This window comes from Pleurodeles waltl, chromosome 1_1, assembly GCF_031143425.1.
Source record: "Pleurodeles waltl isolate 20211129_DDA chromosome 1_1, aPleWal1.hap1.20221129, whole genome shotgun sequence".
NCBI classification, from domain to species: Eukaryota; Metazoa; Chordata; class Amphibia; order Caudata; family Salamandridae; genus Pleurodeles; species Pleurodeles waltl.
The window spans coordinates 178,038,451-178,064,802 of NC_090436.1; the positions used below are offsets into that span (position 1 = coordinate 178,038,451).

The 26,352-nt window shown below is 49.8% G+C and overlaps 1 long non-coding RNA gene across 2 annotated transcripts in view; it reads right to left on the minus strand.

Annotated features, from left to right (window-relative positions):
• The window catches only part of LOC138282520 (uncharacterized), a 90,444-nt gene that overhangs the window by 61,825 nt on the left and 2,267 nt on the right, over positions 1-26,352 (minus strand). The window contains exons 2-3 of one of the 2 annotated variants that reach the window (XR_011200964.1): positions 11,133-11,174; positions 6,120-6,141 (exon numbers count right to left, since the gene is read on the minus strand). This is a non-coding gene — a long non-coding RNA (uncharacterized lncRNA). Of the gene's footprint in view, positions 1-6,076; positions 6,142-11,132; positions 11,175-26,352 lie in introns of those variants that run through there. The other variant, XR_011200963.1, reaches the window with a different exon arrangement.

Sequence of the window (26,352 nt, forward strand, 5' to 3'; positions counted from 1 at the left end):
TGGCAAAGAACTGCGTAGCCTTATGTTGGATAACAGTTTGTTTGCCAACACACAAACAGTGGCTATGGGAATTTGAGAAGTGGATACATGCCGAATGCGGGTTGAGACACAGACTAACTTCTACTGGCGTGAGACAGGGAGGTAGGATGGTGTAGGACAGGGCAGAGAGTCTATTACAGCAGGAAATGGAAGTGGAAGCAGGAACACAAATTGGTGGGACAAAGGAAGGATGATTATATGTAATGCCACTGATAATAGAATGTGATGGATAAGTACACTGATAATGCAGAGATGATTGTACTGTTGTTATACATTGCTTGCTTACCTCAGAAGAGGAAAAACTCTATATAGCTCCTTCTCAATGTGGGGGAGGGCAGGCGGAGGAGGGAGTTGAAATGTGAAATGTGTTTTGATTGTATGGTTGGGAACCAATCAAATGAATATAATTTAACAAAACAAAGGAGATCTCAGGTTAGGATGCTCATTGAGAATTCAGCCACCCTCTGCCTCTCGTCCAGTACCACACGTCTGGCCTGCTTGATAGTTCCCTTGGTCTTTCAATGTCTGACTGAATGGCCAACCCCTGCTAGAACATTCTCTTAACATCCATACACAGCCACTTTCCTCCATGTGCATACCCATTCTGCTTCCTACCAGCACAGAAACCTCAATAAACACTCACTGCAAAAGAGAAGAGACAAGGCTGAGTGCTCCCTCACACTATAACAAATCTCACATCTTGTGATGAGGGCTAAAACCTGTCCTCCATTGGTTGGCGCTGTTATGTGCACAACAGTTCCTAACAGCAGAAGAGAATGCAGGAATCCTTCATGCCAGACGGGATCTTACAATAGGCTTTCCAGCTGATGGAAGAGTCACTTTGCACAATACAGAGGTTTCTCATCCAATTCTCGGGGCTGATATAGTTCATAAGTAACTCTGCAAACATTATACATCCCATAAGAGTGTAGGCCATGTGCCTATATGAGTGATTCTGAGGTCTTTTTGTCATTTTATGAATTTTACAATGGAGTTGAGGATTTTAGTTTACTGATGTTAATTTCTGTGGTAAGGTATCGAAAGCTGCATGAACACTTCCTGTGATCTTATCAAATAGGCTGCTCAGTGTTCACTACTAAGAATTTTGAAAACTTTTGCGGATGCACTCTACAGGCACTTCTCCATTTTCACTTAAGGAGGTAGAGCTGTGCTGCACTCTATCTGGAAAAAAAACAATAAAACAGTTGTGGCACACTTTAGAATGCTAACAGTAACATCATTGTTCTATAGCTGTGTACGATCATGGGACCTGGGGCCAGATGTACGTACAAAATGGTCAGTCGCCAAAAAGCGGTCCCAAATTGTGCATCGACTTTTTGTGACCAGTATTTTATTATTTGAACCTACCTGTGTACTAATAGGTTGGCTCACAGAATAAGGAATGGAGGGGGGAGATCACAGAACGACCTGCTAATTAATATTCTTTAATTAGGCCTGCAAGGGACAGCAAACTACCATCCCTGTGACTGCATTCCAAAAAGGAAAACTAATTATTTTTAGCAGCTCCGAGCTCTGAGCTCCTCACAGGAACAGGGCTGCTTTAAAAAAAAAACATTTCCATTTTCGAAAACTATAGAGAGAGAAGGCAAAAGTACCTTGGATCATGATCTACTGTAGCTGCTAATCAGTTACAGCTTCAATCAGGCAATTAGTAACAGAGGAATGGTTTGCGACTGCAATTACGGCAGCAAGGGTTTCTAGGGCTAGATTATCAAACTATTTTGCATTCACATATGGTGCGAATCGCAAAATTCCACCATTTGAGAATGCAAAATAGCCACACAGAATGTATGAAAGGCATTTGCAGTGCAATTTTGAGGAATTACTAAAATAGCGATTCCCTAAAATTATGAATCAATTCTGCCAATCCCAAATTGTGATTTGCAAATAGGGAATCACAAATTAAATGTTTGAACCATTCACAAATTACGATTGGTCGCAAAATGGGGATTCTGCATGTGCAATTTACCACCAACTCAAATCGGGTGGTAATCAGGTGCAACCTATAGAAAGAGGCCCAGAGTGCATCAGCCCTTTTCAACAATGGCCACACTCTACGTCATGGCGAGGAGGATAAGGATTCTGGCAGGGTTCGGGAGAGGGAGGAGGAGACAGGAGAACATTTTCACAGTGCGCATTACTTTGTTTGACCAAACAGAGGAGGAGATATATGATAAGTATAGGTTGAATTCTGCCATGAAACTAAACCTAATCGGAGATTTAACACCACAACTGCAGTGACACTCTCACAGAACCAATGCCATACCCACTCATGTGCAGGTGTTATGCTCCTTGCACCTCTTAGCCCCAGGAAGCTATCAGGGGGTATTAGCAGCAGCTGGAGGTGTGTCCGAAAGTGCGCTCTCATGCTTCTTCCATGCACTCCTGAATGCAATGTTATCTAAAATCAATGAGCCCATCAAATTTCCCAACACCCCACAGGACTTGTAGCTCCCAAAATTAAATTTTTATCAGTTAGCCCAATTCCCACATGTCACTGGTTGCATTGATGGGACATATGTCGCAGTCAGTCCACCATCTGACGCTCAAGGCAGGGTCTATAGCATCTGACTCCTGTGTAGGGTTTGTTCTGATTTCCATGCCCGCAGTGCCCTCATATCTTAGAGGTCCGCTCACCTGGTATCACTCAACACCACCTTGGCGATGAGGATTGGCCCACGGCGTGATCCTGCACACGCTATTTGCTGTTATCATCATTGCGAGGGACCGGCTTGCTTCCGCTGGTACCACCCTGTCCTCCAGAGTGGCAGCGCACGCCAGTAACAGCATGCCTGACACTCACCCCTGCTGCGGTGCCTAACTCTGTTTGCTGTTCGAGAGCCCAGCACGTAGACCTGTAAGATTACACAGCCCCCAAGATGACACACTGCTTCCTGCTTTCACTTGGCCCACAAGTTCTCCTGCAGCCCCGTCTGGGGACGCAACAAGGGACCACATTAACCTCTCCTTGGCCACCCTTGTACCCATCAGCCAACTCTTTACATTACCTAGTTGTCGAACCAGAGTAGTGAACCCCGTTTTTGTCATGCAGCATCTCCAGTCTGCGGGCTCTTCCTGCCAGGCCTTGGTATGTGGTTGAGCCCCGCTCAGTGACAGTACATCATGTGGAGCAGTTTCTTTCGCCCCCTAACAGGCATGCACTAACCCGGCCTGCCGCACTGCTTTCCACGCTCTAGACACTCTTCCTACTAGGTTCATCTGCCTGTAATGTCACAAGACCAGCCCAACCAGCACCCAGCCAGGGTAGAGGCTGCCGATGAGGGAGGCGCTCCTGCAGTTGCATCATGCACAGCTGGCTTACCACCCCACCCAGCATCAAATGTACTCCTGCCTTTCAGCGAACTGGCCAACCTGGCAATGGCAGCTGTGAGATGGAAGACCTGGCTCAACAGATTTACAGACGACCTCTGAGCCAACCATGTGACCGACCCAGTAGTCAAAAGTTCACTCCTGCTATCCAGCAGGTGAGGAAATATCCAAACTATTTGAGAACCTCCCTAACACAGGTGATGAAGATGACTATTTTGCAGCAGTGGCAGTGGTCAGTGAGCAATGTGACTCACAAAGAAACCCGGACTTTGAGTGCTTCAAACTGCTCCAAGCACGACAAAAAGACGTCAAATCTATTGATGGATTCTACGCGCCGTTGCACAAAATGGCAAGCACTTACACAGTTGATAATCCCCACAAAGAGGTCAGGGTCCAGATCATCCAAGGGTGTAAATCCAGTGTGATCATGCAGCTCATCCTGAGAGAGCGTGGCATGAAACTGGAAGATATACTAGACAAATTGTCACACAGGAAAGGGGAACATATGAAAGAGGCCTTGGCAAATATCAAAATCACGTCACCTGCCACATCTGAGCCGAAAATCAAAACAGAGACTTTAGACCTCATGCTCAAGGCACGTCCAGGTAAACACTCTGCAAAAGCTGCCTCCAATGTGTCAGCCTGTGATTACTGTGGTTGTGAGCCACACCCTTCAGCCCAGTAACTGGCACAGGGAAAAACATGCTTCAAATGCAGAAAGAACAACCACTTTATATGAGTTTGCCGCAGTAGTGCTAGAGGGTGACAGGATACCACGCAAACACCTTCCCAAACCCCCATCCAAATGGTCTGAGCCGACACCACCGGCATAACTCACTACCCTTCAAACTGCACCACTTCATCGTCGACGATAGCGATAAAGCTGTCTTTTTCCTCTTGTACACTAGTCATAAAAAACAACGATATCAGCCTCACCCAAATGCAGAGTACAAATAACTGTACAATCCATCACGCTCTCATTGATACAGGATCCTCAGTTAATGTGATGGCATGGGACACATACAATTCTCTGAAAGAAAAGCCACCTTTAAGGGTCACCAACAAAAGGTTCTTCACCTATGGGAGGACTACCCCCACTTCCTATTGCAAGGACCTTCACTGCCACAGTCTGCCACAAGAGTCATAAGACAAACACTAAATTATATGTCACTATGAGGGCGGTGACACACTGATCAGCTGCAGAACTGCGGAACTTCTAGGACTGGAGGTGTTTGCCACGCAAGTACTCAATCACCAGCTCAATCACATTCTCCATGAGTTCAACCATGGGTCCAACGGGCTGGGATGCCTGAAAAACTACATAGTCACCCTGCATATCAATGACTCCGACAAACCAGTTGTACTACGGCACCGATGCATCCCCTTCCATCTCCGTCCCCATGTGGAAGATGAACTCACACATCTCAAACAATTTGCAGTAATAGAGAATGACACATGCCCTAAACCATAGGTCTCCCCAATAGTGAATGTTCCCAAGCAGCCAGGAGCAGTAAGAATCTGCATTGACATGAAGCTTCCCAATCAAGCAATCAGGCAAGAACACTACATCATACCCACGATGCACAATGTCATATACGATTTTACATTAGCCAGATGGTTTTAAAAAATCGACCTCAACTCAATCTATGATTAACTGGCTCTCGACCACAAGAGTAGGTACATCACAACTATCTCTACACTCCAATGCCTGTGCCATTACATTAGACTGAATTTTAGAATATCCTCAGCCACGGACGTTTTCCAAAATGGTATATGAGTGTTAGGGCAACCCCAGGGACGAGGATAGTCAGGAAGAAAACAGTGGAGAAATGCTATGGATAATAAGAGCATAAGCATCCGAAATGCTGTGTGAGCATGTTTCTTATTTTCAGGCAGAGGAGGAGCCTCTATAGAGACAAGATCAGGCATATCTGTCTGTGCCATCTAGAAATACTACGACCTCCGTTTCCCCTGACTGGAAATGGGAGGGACCTATCGGAGAAGGAGCGGTAAATTGTCCCTTTAAGGGGGAGATGAAGCCGGAGACGGTGGAACTTCGATAACAAAGACGCCTGGGGAGAATGAAGTAGGGACGTGAGGAGAGCCGTGATGGTCATGCCAAGAAGAAATCCATTCTGCGACGGAAGGAGCCGATGAGCGGTGGTTGGAGACCGCGCCATTAAGGGAGAAACCTGAGACTCGATAAGACAGAGATACTGTGTCAGTTAAGGAGCATCCTGGTGGATCTCAAAAGCCATGAGGCCACCAGCAGGATGCACCGCCCCGCCCCCCTCCAAGAGGAGTGTGGCTTAGCCAGGTACACGTTAATTTCTTCTTGCAGGCCGGGAGGCAGGAGGGAACGGAGTCAGGGTTAGGCTGGGGAATACGTAGGAGACTCTGAAGGTCTCTGGGTCATACCTAGTGGGATCTATTGGACACTACTAAATATTTAAAACTGCTGCTTCTTTGTTTCTTTCACATGTGTTTGCTAGGGTGTGGGTAATGACCTTTGCAAAAGTGGCGCTTATTTTCTTTTCCTATATGACTCTTTCTTTGACATGGTTCCTCAGTGATGGTGGCACATGGAAACAACGGGTGAGGAAACATCTTTGGTCTATCCCCACTAATAAATGGAGAGACCCACGACTAATCAATAAGAAGTACTTAAAGGTATAAAACACTTAACTGTGGCTCTTGCCATTATACCGAGAGGTGCGGACAGCTCCAGGGACAGGCTCGGCCTCAAAACACCTAAAGGAGGAAAAGAAAGAAGAAAAGAGAAGAGAAGAGGACATGAGCAGCCTTACAAATAACTTTTATTATTACACATTAAAGCCTTTAAAAAACAGAGACGTAGTTGGCATTAATTATCCAGCACACACCAATACATCGTGGAGAATGCAGGCAACCCTCAATTGATACACAATTGTTCTGGTAATACAACAGCTTATACATGGACAAAACAAGGTGGAATGGGCTCTCGAACGACTAATGTCCTCAGCTAAAGCTGACCAAGAAGTATTTAGAGATGCATACATAGCACTGCACAAGATCCTTCATAAGGTGTTGGAAGACCAGTTTCAATTCACCCCTAGTTTGGCAGGAAGAAGAACCTCTATGGAGATTTCCAATGTGTCTCTACAGGGGTTTGTTATAGGAGAAGACCCCGATGAATTTCTACTGAACTTTGAGACAGTAGCCAAGGCTTGTGTATGGCCTAAAGAGAAATGGGCCTTCTTTCTTGCACCACTCATGACCAGGGAGGCCCAAGTAGCTTGCAAGCACCCTTGGGAATACTCCCCTATCATGAAATCAAAAATATTATACTGGACCATCTAGGTACTGATGAGGAAACATATTGAGTAAAGTTCCAGAAGGAGAGGGGTTCTCCAGGAGACACACCCAAATCTGTTTTCTTCAAATTGAAGGTGACCACAGACAAGCGGTTGAGACCACAGGAAAGTAATAAGGAGGAAATTATTAATCACGTCTGCCTGGAACAGTACCTAGCTCTACCCCTATCCATCCAGAGTTGGCTTAAGCAACACTCTGATTTCACAGTGGAACAAGCAGTTGAAATGGGAACTACCTTTATCCGAACACATCCAAGGGGTTAGTCCTGGGAGATAGAGACGGGTAACCGCACCATTTCCCATTCAGGGACTGGGAAGACAGAGAGAAAACCCAACAAAATCCCATATAAGAACACAAGAAGCTGTATGCCAAAACTTGACACTCCTTCTCCCAAAGGCCCCCAATGAGTTGAGTGTGGGGCTTGGGGACACATTTGTATCAAAAACAAATGAGGAAAGGAACTAATGGAGATGAACTACCTGCCTTGCTGCATCTTGTATACCCAGGAAATGGGCACTTGTTTCTTCCTAAATGTATGGACCAATGATATAAAGGTTATAGCTTTGCTTGATTCAGTGTGCAGACAATCAGTAGTACAAGGGGATCTAGTCTGGCCATCCCAAGTTCTCCCGGGGCAGGTTGTAGACATTCGATGTGTAGATGGGGATGTCAAATCCTATCCCATCGCCCACCTTCAGGTAAAAAGACCAGTTAGGGACAGGTCCTAGAAGTCACTGTAGTAGTTTTGCATTACCTTCCTGAAAAGATAATACTCAGTACAGATAATCCAGAATTCTTAGACATGTTTATGGCATCCTTAACAATTGAAGAACCACTGAAGAGGTCACCGCGAAACACAATCACGAAGGATGCACTGTTAACCCTTGTATCCTGGGAGATGGACAGAAACTTCAAACACACACAAAAAGAATGATGCCACTCTCCAACATGCCTAGCAAGGTGCCAAACTGCATGGAAACAGTCTCCGTCCCTCCTATCCCCAATTTGTAATCACTGAAGGAGTGTTGTACATGGTGGGTAGAGAAGCAGACACCCCTCAACTGTTCGTCCCTTGTGAGTCCAGGTACCAAATCCTCTTTTTTTGCTCACTTTCATTTATTGGCAGGACACACAGGGGCATTAAAGACCAGTCGGTCCATCTTGCACCATTTTTATTGGCCTGGCTTTCTGCCAGCCATAAAGAAACATTGCCAAGAATGTGAGGTGTACCTGAAGAGGAATCCCTAACAGCCACCTGCTGTGCCCCTGCAGTCCCTTCTCATTATTGGGAAGCTACTCGAACAAATAAGCATGGATCTCATTAATCCCCTTCCCAAATCCAGTAAAGGCAAGCAGTACGTTTTAGTCATGGTAGGCTACACGACCCGATATCCTGAGGCCATCCCATTGAGGCCCCCCTAATACTAAGAATATTGCTACAATCCTGATAGAGGTCTTTTCAAGAGTTGGTTTTCCCACAGAGATACTCACTGATCAAGAGACAACAACTCATGTCCTAACTGATGGAACAAGTGTGGAAACAGTTAAACATAAGCCACATCAAAGCCTCTGTGACCACCCCCAAACCGAATGCCTTGTGGAATGATACAATGGTTCCTTGAAGCTTACCCTGAAAAAGATTCTGACAGGAGAAGGGAGGAATTGGGACCAGCTGTTGACTTTGGACCTTTTTGTTATTAGGGGACAAGTACAGAGTAGTTTGGGATGTTCATTGTTCGAGCTGCTGTATGAGCAAAAAACCCATAGCCTGTTAGAAATGACTAAGGAAGTCCGGGAGAAGGATGGAGACGAAACAGGGTGGCTACTAGAGAACACCCAAGAATTACGTACTTGAATAGGCAAGCTCCTGGAGTTTGCCCATATTAATATGGAGAAGAATAAAAAAAGACGGAAAGCTACATACGATAAAGTAAAGAAATTGTGTAGCTATCAGGTTGGAGAATGGGTTCTAGTCCTCCTTCATATATCAGCTAAAAAGATAAAGTCTGAATGGCAGGGACCCTTTCAGATAGTGTCTACAATAGTGAAAGTCACATATCGGTTGCATATATAGCCCGACACAGAACAAAGTTATCACATTAATCTACTTAAAAAATGGCTGGGACCTCTTCCTAAGAAGGTACATATCCCTCAACCAGCAGAACACCACACTTGTACTCTAGAACATTTGGTCATAAACAATACCCTATCCATAGAACGGAGAGCAGATCGGCTAGATGCTCTAAAACCATTTTACTCTCTATTGTTGGATACACAGGAGAAAACACACTTGGCCACACAGGGTCCCGGCAGCATGATGGGAAGCCAAACAAAAAGAGGTGGAACAAATGTTATGTATGGGTGTGATTACACCTTCCCAAAAGCAATTGGTCATCCCCTGTGGTGTTAGTGCCAAAACTGGATGGCACCCTTACGTTCTATATTGACTTTAGGGCAGTGAATAGGTCTCTAAGATGAAACCATATCCTCTTCCCAGAATACACAAACTAATTGAGAGTTTGGGGGAAGCCAGATATATCACCACCCTGGATCTTATGAAGGGGAACTGGAAAGTACCCTTTAGACTGCTTTCTTTACTCCCTCTGGTTTATTCCATTTCACAGTCCTCCCTTTTGGACTACATGGGGCTCCCGCTACGTTCCAGCACTTAATGAATGAGGGCCTCGAAAACCACCAATCATATTCCTCAGTATATCTGGATGACATTGTCATCATTAGCCATACCTGGGAAGAACATCTGGTCCATTGCAGGGCTGTCCTACAGAAGTTGATGGGAGCACACCTACATATAAATGCAAACAAATCCAGAGCAAGAAATGGAAAGGTAAAATATCTAGGGTATGTACTTGGGAATGGAATCAAAGAAGAAAAGGTATGGGCTATAACCGAGGCCCCTTTTCTTCATACCAAGCAGATAGGGTGCTTGCATAATTGAGATTTACTCCCAGCTATTCAGACATAGCAGGTTCCTTACCCGAACTCCTCAAGAAAAGTACCACTAGTCAGGAATTTTGAGATCCCACCAAAAAGGTTAGGGATGCATTTTCTAAGTTGAAAAGTGCCACCACCTCTAGTCCTGTTTTGATCTCCCCTGACTTAAAAAAAACATTCATCTTACAGACACCTCCGACATAGGGATGGGAACCGTACTTTCCCAACTGAATAATCAAGGATTTGAAGCCCCAGTTTTGTTTATTAGCTACAAGATTTTTCCGAAGGGAACAGAGATATCCCATCTTCAAGAAGGAATGTCTGGCCATCAAATGGGCTGTGGAGAGGTGACGGTATTACCTGGAGGGTAGAAACTTTCTGCTTTAAATTGATCATGCCCTTTTGACTTGGATGAGCCGTAACAACCTTCTGCTGTGATTCCCTTCAACCTTTTAGGTTTGAGGTACATCATCGGAAAGGGAAGTACCACTGTAATGCAGACTTCTTATCCGGCTTTCCTGTTTTCCCTGATCGGGAAGATTCTGCGGTAGAGATGTGTCGGGCAACCCAGGGGATGTAGATAGTCAGGAGGAAAACAGTGGAGAAATGCCATGGATAATAGGAAACCTACCTTCCGAAATGCTGTGTAAGCATTTATCTTGTTTTCAGGCAGAGGAGGAGTCTCCATGGAGACAAGATCAAGCACATTCGATCGGGCCATACAGATATACTACGACCTCCGTTTCCTCTGACTGGAAATGGGAGGGAGTCACAGGAGAAGTAGCAGTACATTATCCCTTTAAGAGGGAAATTGAAGCTGGAGAAGGCGTAACTTTGATGACAAAGATACCTGGGGAACGCGAAGTCGGGATGTGAAGAGGAGAGCCGTGGTGGTCGTGCCTAGACGGAGCCAACGAATGGTGGCTGGAGACTGGGTCATTAAGGGAGAAACCCGAGGCTTGACAAGACAGAGCTACCGTGTTGGTAAAGGAGCATCCTGCTGGATCTCAAGAGCCAGGAGGCCACCGGCAGGATGCACTACCCCTGCTCCAGGAGGAGTGTGGTTTAGCCAGGTATGCGCTTGTTTCTTCTTGTGGGCTGGGAGGGAATGGAGTCAGGGTCAGGCTAGGGACTATGGTTGAGACTATGAGGGTCTCAGGGATCATACCATAGCGGGATCAAACGGACACTACTAAATATTTGAAACTGCTTCTTCTTTGTTTCTTTCACATGTGCTTGCTGGGGTGTGGGTAACGACCCTTGCAAAAGTGACACTTATTTTCTTTTTGTATATTACTCTTTCTTTGACACAATTCCCCGGTGATAGTGGCACAAGGGCAGAAGGGGTGAGGAAACATCTTTGGTCTATCCCTGCTAATAAATGGAGAGACGCACGACTAATCAATAAGAAATACTAAAAGGCATAAAACACTTACCTGGGGGGGGACAACTCCAGGGATAGGCGGGCCTTAGAACACCTGAAGGAAAAAAGAAAGAAGGAAAGACAAGAGAAAAAGACTTGAGCAGCCTTATCAAGCCCTTTTGTTTATACACATTAAAGCTTTAAAAAAAGCATACAGACGTAGTTGGCATTAATTATGCCGCACATGAATTATACCGACAACGAGAGACTCTGGCCCTCATTCTGACCCTGGCGGTCGGTGATAAAGCGGCGGCCAAGCCGCCAACAGGCCGGCGGTCTAAAATATGCAATTCTGACCCTGGCGGGAACCGCCAACACAGCCCGCCAACTTAACACTCCGACCGCCACAGCGGTACAAACAAACAGCGCGGCGGTTCCCGCCAACAGCCCGGCGGCAGACAAAGTACCGCCCACCCTATTACGACCCACCAATCTGCCACCTTTTCCGGGGCGGGAGCACCGCCGATAAGAACACGGCGGAAACAGACTACGAACGGGAAAACGCTCACCTCTACGCACTCCACGCGAGATTCCGGCAGTATGGAGCCAGAGTTGCAGGTCATCCCCGCACTCCTATTCCTGCTCATATACCAGGAGCACGCCCGGCGGCGCGGAAGACATCGGTGAGTACGGCACCTACGACACAGGGGAGGGAAAAGATTACCGGCACACACCCACCCACCCACACCCACTACAACACACACATCAATGCATTCCCACAGATCACTGTCACAACCCACAAACCACCCCCCTCCGAAATAATGCAAAGACCAAAAGAAGAGATCATAAACGGGCAGATATATTGAAATATGTACACCATTAATCCCAATAAATAAATAAACTATGTACAAAATATATACAGCTACTAAATGTAGTCCAACCACTGTCCGTGGATCACAGGGGTCCTGTGCAAAGGGGCAAGGCCCAGTCCCACGACAAGAACTCCACGGAGAGAACACTGCAGGGGCATCAGAAAGAAAATAGGACAGGCACCTCAGGGGGAAGGGAAGGGGGGGCACCTCAGCCACTTGAGTACACGACGCCAGATCCACGAGGGGACTCCATGACCACTGGCCCATCCTGGGGAGAGCAAAGCCACAGTCCAAACAGTCCATACAGTGGGTGGCCTGCCCACTGGGCCATCCTGGGGAGAGCAAAGCCACAGTCCATACAGTCCATACAGTGGGTGGCCTGCCCACTGGGCCATCCTGGGGAGAGCAAAGCCACAGTCCATACAGTCCATACAGTGGGTGGCCTGCCCACTGGGCCATCCTGGGGAGAGCAAAGCCACAGTCCATACAGTCCATACAGTGGGTGGCCTGCCCACTGGGCCATCCTGGGGAGAGCAAAGCCACAGTCCATACAGTCCATACAGTGGGTGGCCTGCCCACTGGGCCATCCTGGGGAGAGCAAAGCCACAGTCCATACAGTCCATACAGTGGGTGGCCTGCCCACTGGGCCATCCTGGGGAGAGCAAAGCCACAGTCCAAACAGTCCATAACAGACTCCACTGCCACTGGAGGAGGCATGTTGGCCAGAGGACATCCTGCAGCCCTGCCCGAGACAGATCCTGCCCTGCCACGTCTGCCAAAGGGCCAGCGGTTCTTGCCCTGAAGGGCCCAGTTCAGCGGTTCTTGAGACGGCGGGGCCCAGTTCAGCGGTTCTTGAGACGGCGGGGCCCAGTTCAGCGGTTCTTGAGACGGCGGGCCCCAGTTCAGCGCTCCTTGCCTTGAAGGGCCCAGTTCAGCGGTTCTTGAGACGGCGGGGCCCAGTTCAGCGCTCCTTGCCCTGAAGGGCCCAGTTCAGCGGTTCTTGAGACGGCGGGGCCCAGTTCAGCGGTTCTTGAGACGGCGGGGCCCAGTTCAGCGGTTCTGGAGACGGCGGGGCCCAGTTCAGCGCTCCTTGCCCTGAAGGGCCCAGTTCAGCGGTTCTTGAGACGGCGGGGCCCAGTTCAGCGGTTCTTGAGACGGCGGGCCCAGTTCAGCGGTTCTTGAGACGGCGGGGCCCAGTTCAGCGCTCCTTGCCTTGAAGGGCCCAGTTCAGCGCTCCTTGCCTTGAAGGGCCCAGTTCAGCGGTTCTTGAGACGGCGGGGCCCAGTTCAGCGGTTCTGGAGACGGCGGGGCCCAGTTCAGCGGTTCTGGAGACGGCGGCCGGTCTATGGCCAACTGCTAATTGCCTGGTGGTGCCCTCCTGGGCAGCGGGGATGGTGCTCCTTCACTGCCCACCTGGGCTGTGGGTGGTGGGGCCCTCCTGGCCAGCTGGGCTGGGTCCTCCCTGGGCAGCGGCTATGGGGGTGGTGGGCTCTCCCGGGGCAGCTGTGCCGGTTCCTCCCGGGGCAGCGGCTATGGGGGTTGTGGGCTCCTCCTGGGCAGCAGGCCTGCTGCCTGACCTCTCCGACTTGCTGCCCTTGCCCTCCTTAGTCGTGGGCCTGTGGCCCTTTCCTCCCTTTGGAGCTGTGGCTGGTGACTGTCTCTGGGTGGTGTCCGGGGGGGATGTAGAAGGCGGGCTCCTGCGGCGACCCTTCCGCCTTCTGCTCCTCTTCCCAGGGGGTGGGCTGGCTGTCCCCTTGCTGCTGGGCGAAGATCCAGACATGCGGGCTGGCGGGCTCCAATACCCCTGCACCCTTGTCAAGGGGGCTGCAGGGCTGGTGGTGGCTGAGGTGCTCTTCTTACCCCGACGAGAAGGAGGGGGGGCTCAGGGTCAGGAAAGAAGTTAGTAGTGGCGAGGAAGAGCTTCTTGGGACAATGGAGAGTGGTAGGTACAGTGGGAATGGGAGTGGAGGGAGAGGATGTGGTTGTAGGTGAGTCACGTTTGCTGTCTTTGGGTGCAGGTGCAGGAGGGATAGGCTGTCGTGAGGTGGATGGCTGTTGGGTGGGTGGGTGGCTGCGTTTGTGTGGTGTGGAAGAGGGGGTGACAGACACAGTGGGAGAGGACACAGGGGACGTGTAAATGGCAGTGGGGGTGGTGACTGCACGTGTGCGGACTGGAGTGGAGGGTGTGCTGGTGATGGAAACATTGGCTGATGGTGAGGTGAATGGAGGTGTGAGTGTAGACGTCACAGGGAGGGAGGAGGGAGACGAGGAGGTGGGGGTCACAGAGGTGGTAGTGACTGTTGGCATGTCTGCATCGGAATGTTGCGTGTGTGAATGTCTGCGTGATCTGTGGTGCTTATGTTTGGATGAGCTTCTCTTGGGTGTTGAGGTGTGTGCAGGCTGGTCTGATGGTGTGGGTGGGACAGGCAGAGGAACAGGAGACTGGGAGGAGGGAGTTAGTAGAGGCAGGCAGGAGACAGGGACAATGGCTGCCGTCAGTGCTGAGGCCAGAGCCTGGAACGATCGCTGATGGGCAGCCTGACCCGAATGAATGCCCTCCAGGTACGCATTGCTGCGATGAACCTCCCTCTCCACCCCCTGGATGGCATTCAAAAGGGTAGTCTGCCCAACAATGAGCGTTCGGAGGAGGTCAATGACCTCCTCACTGAGGGCAGCGGGGGTAACAGGGGCAGGGCCTGAGGTGCCTGGGGCGAAGGAGATGCCCGGCTTCCTGGCAGAGCGGGCACGGGGCGAACGCTGAGGGGCTGCTGGGAGGGCGGAGATGGTGCGCTGGGTGGCGGCTGTACCTGTAATGGCGGGGGGCACGGATGGTGCCACCCCCGCAAGGGAGCCCCCTTCCGAGGACGTGTCCGTGTCGCTGCAGGGTCCAGTCGTCCCCGTCGTGGAGCTCCCCTCGCCCTCCGTCTCACTGGTCCAGTCTGACTCTGTGGCATGGCCCTCCTGGGCCATGTGAGATGCAGCTCCCTCCTGCCCCGATGCCACTTCTCCTCCGCCTGATGATGCTGATGCACACAAGCACAGAAAGACAAACAAAAAGGGGGGGGGAGAGAGAAATAAAGGGATATTGAGTACATGGATCTCCGGTACAGTTAGCGGACATGACAGACACAGATGCCCCCTGCACTAAGTTGCGCACTTGGGGTACGCTACGCATTCCGTGGAACATGCCCTACACGCCTAGAGTTGACAACTGCACCCATGGATGACACGGCCCAGGGATGGCTGTATTGACAAACTACTGAGGGTGGTGGCTGGGGACACAGGGGCTTACGGGGGTGCCCAGCCTACAGATATCGCCCTGGCCTAGGGGGACCCCCAGCCCTCCTCCCCCACCCAGACACCTCCACTGCGCGACAACAGAGTAGATAATGCTTGTACTCACCCCCTTGTGTCTGCTGTGCTGCCCTCACGCGCCCATCCAATTCAGGGTAGGCCACCGCCAGGATCCGGAACATCAGGGGGCTCAGTTGACGGCAGGCACCCCGCCTACGTTGGGAGGCCATCCCCAGCAGAGACTCGGCGGTCTTCTTGGTCCCGCGGCGGATGTCCTCCCACCTCTTGCGGCAGTGGGTGCCCCGTCGATGGTGGACCCCCAGGGCCCGGACTTCCTTGGCGATGGCACGCCAAATCCCGATCTTCTCATGGGCGCGGACCTATGTGACACGTACAGGGAGGGAGAAATACCACGTTCAAGTTTCTCAGCATTTTCCTTTCCAGTGGCCCAACGCCCCCCATCCCCGCCAGGCCCCCCGCCAGGCCCCCCGCCAGCCCCAACATGCCCCCCATCCCCGCCATGCCCCCCGCCATGCCCAACATGCCCCCCATCCCCGCCAGGCCCCCCGCCATGCCCCCCGCCATGCCCAACATGCCCCCCATCCCCGCCAGGCCCCCCGCCATGCCCAACATGCCCCCCATCCCCGCCAGGCCCCCCGCCATGCCCAACATGCCCCCCATCCCCGCCAGGCCCCCCGCCATGCCCAACATGCCCCCCATCCCCGCCAGGCCCCCCGCCATGCCCCCCGCCATGCCCAACATGCCCCCCATCCCCGCCAGGCCCCCCGCCATGCCCAACATGCCCCCCATCCCCGCCAGGCCCCCCGCCAGGCCCCCCGCCATGCCCAACATGCCCCCCATCCCCGCCAGGCCCCCCGCCATGCCCAACATGCCCCCCATCCCCGCCAGGCCCCCCGCCATGCCCAACATGCCCCCCATCCCCGCCAGGCCCCCCGCCATGCCCAACATGCCCCCCATCCCCGCCAGGCCCCCCGCCAGGCCCCCCGCCAGCCCCAACATGCCCCCCATCCCCGCCAGGCCCCCAAGCCAGCCAGTGGCCCCAAATCCATATTGAATTAAACTCACTTGTTGGTCTGGAGGACCGTAGAGTAGCGCATACTGGGGGAGGACCCCATCCACAAGTTTCTCCAACTCCTCTCCAGTGAAGGCAGGGGCCCTTTCCCCAGTCGCAGCAGCCATTGTCCCTTCCAGACCGAGGTCACAGCAACACTTGCAGTATAGGTCCTCTCCTGTGAAAGTTCAAGTCGCAAGTGGATAAGTAGATAGAAAATGGCGGTCACGTCCGCGGCGGTGCGTACCGCGGCGGTGCGTCCCGCCACCGCCGGCGCCCTTCGCCATTGGCTCCTGAAACCCATAGGCTTCAATGTTAACCAATGCGGCTTCGCGCCGCGGTCTTCGCCCGCCGCCCGCCGCGGTGTGCCACGCCAGCGCATTGACCTCACATCCCATTGTCACACTTCACAGGTCAGGCAGCCGCCATTTCCAGGGCCCACATGGCTCAATTTCAACTGCGTCACACAGGCCTAGGCCTTGCATAGCCACTCAGACACGCCATTCACTGCATAGAGAATCGTATACTGTGCTAGCTGTGAGTACGTACCTGTGGGTTGCTTGACTGTGTGCTCCATGTTGTCCTTCCTAGGCACCGTCCGCTGGGTTGGGCGAGGAGACGGATGAATCCTCCCGTGTACCGACCGCTGGTGGACCTGTCGACAATGGAAGAACGCCACATTATCCTGACCTACCGTCTTAACCGTGCCACTATCCATGAACTGTGTGCCCAGCTGGAGCCCGACCTGATGTCCCCCATCCGCCAACCCACAGGGATTCCACCTCTGGTGCAGGTCATGTCAGTACTACATTTCTTGGCAAGTGGGTCATTTCAGACAACCGTGGGAATTGCTTCCGGGATGTCTCAGCCCATGTTTTCGAAGGTGTTATCCAGAGTGTTGTCTGCCCTGATGAAATCCGTGAGGAACTACATCATTTTCCCTGAGGTGGGCGAATTGGCTACAGTGAAGGGTGATTTCTACGCCCTTGGACATATTCCCAACGTAATTGGTGCCATTGATGGGACCCATGTGGCTTTGGTTCCCCCAAGAGACAGGGAGCAGGTGTACAGGAACAGAAAAAATTACCATTCAATGAACATCCAGGTGGTGTGTTTGGCTGACCAGTACATCTCGCATGTAAATGCCAAATTCCCAGGGTCAGTGCATGACGCCTACATCCTCAGGAATAGCAGCATCCCTTACGTGATGGAACAGCTACAGAGACACCGTGTATGGCTAGTGGGGGACTCTGGGTACCCCAACCTGTCGTGGCTACTGACCCCAGTAAGGAATCCCCGGACCAGGGCAGAGGAACGGTACAATGAGGCCCATGGGCGTACTAGGAGGGTGATCGAACGCACCTTTGGCCTCCTAAAGGCCAGGTTTCGCTGCCTGCATATGACAGGTGGATCCCTAATGTACTCACCTAAGAAGGTGTGTCACATCATCGTGGCCTGCTGCATGCTTCACAACCTGGCTTTGCGCCGCCAGGTGCCTTTCCTGCAGGAGGATGGTCGAGACGGTGGTGTTGTGGCAGCGGTGGAACCTGAGGAGAGTGACGAGGAGGAAGACGACGGGGCTGAAACAGACAACAGGGACAGAATCATTGAACAGTACTTCCAATAGGACACAGGTAACATTTCAAAGATAATTTAGTAAATGTTAACTACTCTCCAGCATCTCTGCTGCCTGTCTATTTGCCCCAGTGTATGATGACTGAGTTTTGGCTTTTCCCTCCCTATTTCAGATCTGGGGTCCCCACTACGAGTCCTGTGCTTCGTTTCCCCATGGACTACAGCTTTGTGGCAGCTGTTTGTTGACTTCACCATGTACAAGGACATATTTGCACTGTCATGTCAATTACAATCTATTGAAATCACAGCCAGACTCCTGATATTTTGGTGCAAAATAGGTGTTTATTTAAGTGCTCAAAATGGGATGGGTGGTTTCAAGTGGGTGGGGGCTATGGTGAAGGAATGTCCATGGCAGAGTCCAGAGTAACAGTCACACAGGTGCATTGTCCAGAGGCCTGTGGAGAGATGGAGCATGGGCAGTTCAAGGATGGACAGGGTGACAATGTGGGACAGTGGGATGACATCAGGTGGTATCCTTTGCTGGCGGGGGTCTTGACATCCTACTCTGTCTTCTTGCGAGATCTCAGGGCCCTCTTGCGGGGTGGTTCTTCTCCTGCAGGAGGTGGGGGTCTGGTGGGCTGCTGCTGTGCGGGGGCCTCCTGTCCACTAGCGCCGGCGGAGGTGGATGGCTGTTCTTGGTCCAGGCTAGTGGCAGGGGCCCTTGGGTGTTGTTCAGTGTCCGCCCTGCTGTTTACGAGGTCCTGCAGCAGCCCTACCATGGTAACCAGGGTGGTGTTGATGGCTCTGATGTCCTCCCTGTACCCCCGATAGTGTTCCTCCTGCAGCACCTGGATCTCCTGGAACCGGGCCAGTACCGTCGCCATCGTCTCCTGGGAGCGGTTGTATGCTCCCATGATGGTGGTGAGGACCTCGTGGAGAGTGGGTTCCCTGGGCCTCTCCTCCCCCCCCTGTCGCACAGCTGCCCGCCGAGTTGCCCTGTTTCCCTGGGCCTCTGCCCCCTGGCCGGTGTGCCCACTACCACTGCCCCCAGGTCCCTGTTGTTGTTGGGGTGGTGGGTTATCCTGGGTGCCCTGTAGTGGTAGACACACCGCAGATTGACGCGCCCTGGAGACAGAGGCATGGGCCCGCTGGGTGGGAGCTGTGCTGGTGTTCCCAGAGGGGTTTGGGTCTGTAGTGGCCTGGGCCTGTGTGAGGGGAACCGACTGTCCAGAGGTCCCCGATGGTCCGGGCTGGTCATCGGTGTCCAGGTCGACAGAGCTGCTGTCATCGCTGACGGCCTCTTGGGTGGGGGGTGTGGAGAATTCTGGCCCCTCCGCCGCGGTGTGTTGACGGTCGGGTCCTGCAGGGGTATAGAGGTATGGTTATAGTTTCAATGTGTGGCATATGGGTGTATCTGTGGGTTCTCGTGTCCCCAAGTGCTGGCATTCGTGTGTGGGGGCTTTGGTGAGGGTGGCTTGTGGGGGGGATGTGTATATGCATTGGGCATGCTTTGGTGATGGGTGTCCATGCTTAGTGGACGCATGCAGGCCTAGGTTTTGGGATGTGTGGGTTGTGATGGTGAGACATTGGCGGGGAATAGGTGTGCTGGGGGTGGGGGTGAGGATGGTGGTGGGGGTGAGGATGGTGGTGGGGGTGAGGGTGGGGGTGAGGATGGGGGTGGGGGTGAGGGTGGGGTTCGAGGATGGGGGTGAGGTTTGGGGTCTGATTTGGCATGCAGGTGGGGGGGAAGCAGTATTGAAGCTTCAACTTACCAGTATCCATTCCTCCGCCGACTCCTGCGAGGCCGTCAGGATGCAGGATGTTCAAGACTTCCTCCTCCCATGATGTGAATTGTGGGGGTTGAGGTGGGGGTCCTCCGCCAGTCTTCTGCACGGCGATGTTGTGCCTGGATACCATGGAACGCACCTTCCCCCGTAGGTCGTTCCATCGCTTCCTGATGTCTTCCCGATTTCTGGGGTGCTGTCCCACTGCGTTCACCCTGTCGACAATCCTCTGCCATAGCTCCGTCCTCCGGGCAATGCTGGTGTATTGTATCTGTGTGCCGAACAGCTGGGGCTCTACCCGAACGATTTCCTCCACCATGACCCTGAGTTCTTCGTCTGTGAAGCGGGGTTGTCTTTGGGGTGCCATGGGGTGGTGTGTATGATGTGTGGGGTGGAGTATGTGTATTTAAGTGAGTTGAGTGTGGTGGTGTGTGTTGTTTTGTGTGTGGATAGTGTGTGGGTGATGGTGTTGAGTGGCTGTGGCTGTTATTTTTTGGATGCTGGTGTCTCGCTCTTGCCTTCTTTCCGAATTTTTTAGCGTAGGGGTTTGTGGGTGATGTGGGTGTGTGTTTTATATTGTATTGTGTGTGTGGGAGTGGTGTGTGTATGTGTATCAGGTGTGTGGGATTCAAATCGTCCAATGTGGCTGAGTTTTGTTCGTTTGTGTGTATTCTGACCGCAGCGGTGTGTCCCGCCAATGGAATACCGCGTTTGAATGACCGCCGCGTGGATTCGTGGGTCGTAATGGGATGGGCGTATTTCTGTTGGCGTGGCGGTGGAGGTTTGGTCACCTCCACCTTTCCGCCGACCGCTGGTCTGGCGGTCTGTTGTGGCGGTCGGATTTTCGGAGGTTTGCCTTCTGCGGGTCAGAATGACCGTGGCGGGTTTCCGCGACCGCGGCGGGATTATGGAGGATTTCTGACCGGCGGTAGGCGCCTTTTACCGCCGAGGTCAGAATGACCACCTCTGTTTGGCCTCCAAGGGGTAAATAACATTACCGATGACATCCACATCTATTCCAAATTCAAGGATGAGCACTGTGCACATATCCATGCAGCGCTACAAAGAATATCAGACATCAGCCTAACGCTAGACTGGGCCAAGTACTTATCGTTTAAACAAAAGAATGAGTTCTTCGGCTAGGTGTTCTCGGCTGATGGGATCAGCGTTGACCCTAAGAAATTGGACAACATCAGCAATGCCCAACCTCAGTCTTTGAAGTTCAGAGCTTTCTAGGCATGGTGAACTATTATACTAGAGTTATTCCGAACCTCACCACCCTCACGGACCCGGTGGGAGCACTCATTAAAGCCCAAACAAAGTGGGAGTAGAGCATGATCCAACAACAAGAACCAGATGTAGAGACACGCTATGCCGTAGCTGAGCAGGAAGCACTTGCTGTCAAGTTGGGCAGTGCCCATTTTCATCTATACTTGATAGGCTGCGGTTTCCAAGTTGTCCTGGTCCACGAGCCGTTAATAACCGTCTACTATGGCATCTCCAGTCACCAGCTGCCCACACATCGAACAATGGGCCATCAAGCTCCAACAATACCAATTCAGCATCCAGTATAGGCCTGGCACAGACAATCCAGCGGACTTCCTATCACGACACCCAAGGCAAAATGTGGGAAATGACAAGCAGGCAGAACTGTATATAAAGATGATCTCCCAAGCAGCAGGCCCCTGAGCTCTTTCAGTTGACTAACTAGCATGTGCCTTGTGATAAGACCTGTGTCTTGAACAAACGAGAAAAGCTATCAAGCTCACTCAGTGTGTGACTTTTATTGCACAATGCAAGAAGCTGGCCCATGTCTTGAGTAGTGCACTAAAACAAATCTGAAAAGTTTTCACTGAACTCAGCTCAATCAGCAGCGATGGGCTAGTTCTGAGAGGGTGACGCATAGTAGTCCCCAGAGATCTGCAACACATGGTCGTAGTGATAGTGCACCAAAAGGTAGCAGAGACAAAGGCACAGATCTGCAAAAAACTGTGGTTCCGTGAGATTGACATTAAAGTGGAAGAGCATGTGAACCACTGCATTCCATGTCAAATTAACAATGACCCGGACAGGCCTGCCCCGGTTATCACTGAAGAACCTAGCACAGCTCCATGGACACAACTGAGCATTTGCTTTGGGAATTTCTAAGGTCAGCTAGCCTTGGTTCTCGCTGACTCCTATTTGAAACTCCTGATTGTAGAACTCAGCCAAAGCACAGCATTTGAGCATGTGAAACACAAACTAGAAAAGACATTTGCCATGTTCAGTCTGCCAGTGGCAGTGAGGACAGTCAACTGACCCCTTTTCAAGGGCACTGTCACTGAACACACCTCTGCAACCTCAACATCCAATACAAGCTCATCACCCCTTGGTGTCCCCAAGCCAACAGGAATGTTGAAAGATTTATAAAAACTCTGATGAAAGTGCTCAGGATTGGAGTAGACCAACAAATTGATCTTAAATGGCTGTTGCACAACTTTCTCAGGCCAAATCGAACCAACCCTGACTGTATCAAGCAATGTTAACCGGCATCACTGATGTTCAGAAGGGAGTCCAACATATGTTGCCCATGACTCCTGAGTGGTGACCACCCCCCTCCAGTTTCATGTTAGAGACAGCCAACAGAGGAGAAGAAACAACAACTAGGAATCCGTGAGCTGAAGAGTACAAGAAAACAACCTCAACAGAGGCAATCATGTTTTCCTCCGAGACCACAATCCTGGATGGGAATATCAGACCCCCAGTGAGAAGACGTGGGTTGTGGCCAACCATGAAGGCACCATGCTCACCCCCAGCCGAGGGATAGAGACAATCTCAAATAACATCCAATGGATCAAAAGGGCCCCCCATCCTGTGGCATTCTGTGCTGTAAATGAACATCAACAACAAGAACACAGAGAATCCTATAACGATACTGAACTGATCACTCTGAACCGACCCCAAGAACACATTGAATATGTTCCCCCAACTCAGAGTTATACCCCCGCTGATATTTTGAGCCAACCCCACAATTGCCCACCTCCTGCAAAAGTGAGCCAAGGGAGGCGCCACTGAGAGAGATTAAGTTTATTAATAAAAAGTGAGAAGAGTCTCAGGTAACAGACTTCTCAGGGCGCTGTGCAGTCACAACGTGCCCCTTTGTAGACACCACTTGGAAAGGTTCAGCATTGTGGGGAGAATCAGATTTTCTTTTGCACATCTATCGGGCGATCACCAAATCTCCTTTTCTAAACGAGATGTCGTTTGCATGTCATCTGTTGTGTGCATAAGCTTTCATTTCCTGCATGTTAACCAAGTCCCTTGTACGAATCATGTTTTCACGTTTGTCTCTTTTTTGTGGTTCTTTGAGGTCACTTCATTGTTATTGCTCTTCCCAACATCAAAGTCGCAGGACTTTCAGCTGCGGCCAAGTGAGGTGTTGAACGATAAGCTCGTAGTGTAGAATTCATCATTTTCAAACTGAGGTTCTCAAGAGTTGCACACTGCACTGCTTTCTTTAGTGTACTCATAAAACGCTCTACAAGTCCATTGGCCTGCGGCCATAAAGGTGTTCTCTTTTGATGCTTGATGTTCAGATGCTCAAAGAACTCTTTGAATTCTTTACTATTAAAGGGAAGACCATTAGCAGACTTCACAATTGCTGGGATGCCCCATGTTGTGAACATGCCATCTAGTTTTTCAATGACTTGTTTGTGAGTAGTGGATGAGAGTTTTTCAAAACGTTAGTATCCATCTACAATCACCATTAGATGGTGTCTATTACCAAGTGGACCAAAGAAATTGATGGCTATTCTCTCTCATGCATGTCTAGAGAGTTCTGACATGTTCAAAGTATGCTGAGTAACATTGCTCAACAGGCAATTGTATATGTGACAGCCTTGAGTTACTTTTCAACCTTTGCAGCTAGGTATGAAACCCAAACTTGGTCTCGGACACCTGTCTTTGTGACAATAAAACCACAATGTCCTTCGTGAGCAACCTCAATCACTTTCTGTTGCAGACTCTCAGCAATCAGGATTCTTGACACTTGCAGTACAACTCATCTAATCTATATTGTGTGATTAATAAAAACTTTTGCAATATTGCATATAAACTCTTAATAAAACATCTAAAAACCGACTCACATACAAACTAATGATATAAAGTAGATTTACAAATTCTCACAATTCTTCCACTATCTTGGATGGAGTACCATGATCTTGTATTGGTACAGGCACTTTCAAAAAGTAGTCAGCAGGATTCTGATGTTTTCCTCGACTATGCAGAATTGCATAATCATAGTCTTGCAATCGTAGTCCCCATCGTTCAATGTGAGGAGGCATCTTGGCTCATGGATTGCCAGATATGGTCAGCAAAGATTGATGATCAGTTACCAGTGTGAAAGGTTTTCCGTACAGGAATATATGGAAATGTCCCCAAGCCCATACCACAGCCAAACTTTCTTTCTCAAGTTATGAGTAAGCATGTTCAGCTTGAGACAGACTTCTGCTAGCATAGGCCACAATATGCCATTGAACATTTGGGCGTCCACGATGCTGTGTAAGGATAGCTCCTATCCACACTAGGCTAGCGTCGACCACAGCCTCTGTATGAAGCTTTGATTTGAAGTAAGCCATTTCAGTACCATTTTCAATGGAATGTTTGATTCTCTTGAAACGTTTCTGATATTATTGTGACCAATGAAAAGAAACATTTTTCTGTGTCCACTCTCGTAGTGGAGCACTAACAGTGGCAAAATCTTGTATGTATCTAGAACAGTAACCTCTGAAACATCTTGTGGGGGATCAGCATTTAACAGAGCTTGTACTTTTGCAAAATCAGGCATCATACTCCCATCAGAAAAGATATGGCCATAGAATTTCACTTTTGTCTTGTTGAACCCACACTTGTCTGCATTTAAAGTCAAACCTGCATCATTGAGCAATTGACATACATCTGTGGGAGCTTTATTGTGCGCCTTCCTATGTCGTCGCTATAGTTGAATGTGTTCACAACAGGCTGTATGATACGTCGAAAAAGACATCTTGGAAAAGTTTTGCAGCTGATTACACACCAAAGCTAAGTCTTGTGTAGCTAAACAAACCAACATGTGTAGAAAAGGTTGTAATGTACCTGCAGCTTTATTCAAGTTCTAACTGATGATAGCCTTTATTTAAATCAAGTTGAGAAAAGACCTTGGCACCATTCAATTACATTATCATGTCTGCAATGTATGGCCCTGGATGTCATTCTCATTCAATTGCTTTGTTTGCCTGACGTATGTCAACGCATATGTTCACAGCTCCTTCACTGTCCTTTTTAGACAGTACTACAATGGGAGAAACCCATGATGTTGGACCAGTGGAATGCTCAATAATGTCATATCAAAGTGGCGACTCAAGCTCTTTTACATCAGCTTCTTGTAAATAAAAACAACTTGTCTATGTCTCTGAGCAACAGGACAGACTGCCTCATTAATGTACAGTTTTACTTTCATAATCTTTAGCTTTCCTAAACCATGAAACAATGAAAGGAATTAACTATTTTGTGATGAACATTCATGTTTTAATTCACAGAAATCTGTCTCATATCAGCAGTCGTGTTGAATCTGAGCAAACAACCACTTGACGAGGAACCTTGCAGCACATGGATCTGTGCTTCTACCTTCATTTTCTTATGCTTTATTGTTTCTACAAATTAACCTTGACTCTTAATGGGCTTTGATGCAGCCCAAGGATACACTTAGGTTTTCAACAGCGTATGCTGCAGTAATGGAGGCGGTTCATTGCATTTCTTTTCAAGCATTATGTTTATCGATGCACCACTGTTGACAATGAAAGGTATTGAGCACCTATATATTTTCAATGCAATCTTTTGACACTGTTTGTATGATTTGGCTGCTTTGGCATGTCGACTTTTCTTTGACTGACATTTTTATTCACATGTGACCAGTCCAACATGTACACATCTCTCTGAAGCAAACATCGTCTTGACACAATCACTTTCAGTTGTTTTTGAGGCAGAGTAACTGTTTAATGATGATTTAGACAACAATTGACTTCACTTAGTATCCATTTGCCTCAACTGATGTCTCGGCTTGGCCTTGTGGGGGGTGGACTGAATGTTGCTTCTGGAACTTTCTGCCAGCCATTTTGTCTTTGCGCCATGACACACTTACTTTTTCCTTTGCTTTACACACCATCACAAAATGGTTCTCTTACTCACTGTTTTTACATATCTGTCCAATTGTGGGACACTTTCCTTTATGTGGAAACAAAAATCCACAAATAAAACACAACTTCTTTTTACATGTAGACATCACTTTGTGTCCTTCAGTGTTTTGCTTCGGATTACCTTTCATACTCATGACTGACTCGCTCTGGGCACCTCCAGCCTCCATGTCAGCAGCTTGTCTCTCAGCACGCTCCTCAGCTCTGGCAGCCATCAACACTTGCTTCAGACTAAGAGTTTCTCTCAGAATTCGTTGTTTGAATGAATCTGATAAGCATCCATCAATAACTCTAAGACGCATGGCTTCTTCATTATTAAATGAATTGAACTTACAGTGTTTGATGAGCGCATTGACTCTTTCCACAAATTCATTGTTTGTTTCACCAACTCTTTTATGTTCTTGACTAAAAACGTCTTGTTCATAATCGACGTTTTGAACTGGATTGAACTTGAAATTTAATGCATTTTTAACATGATGGTATGTGA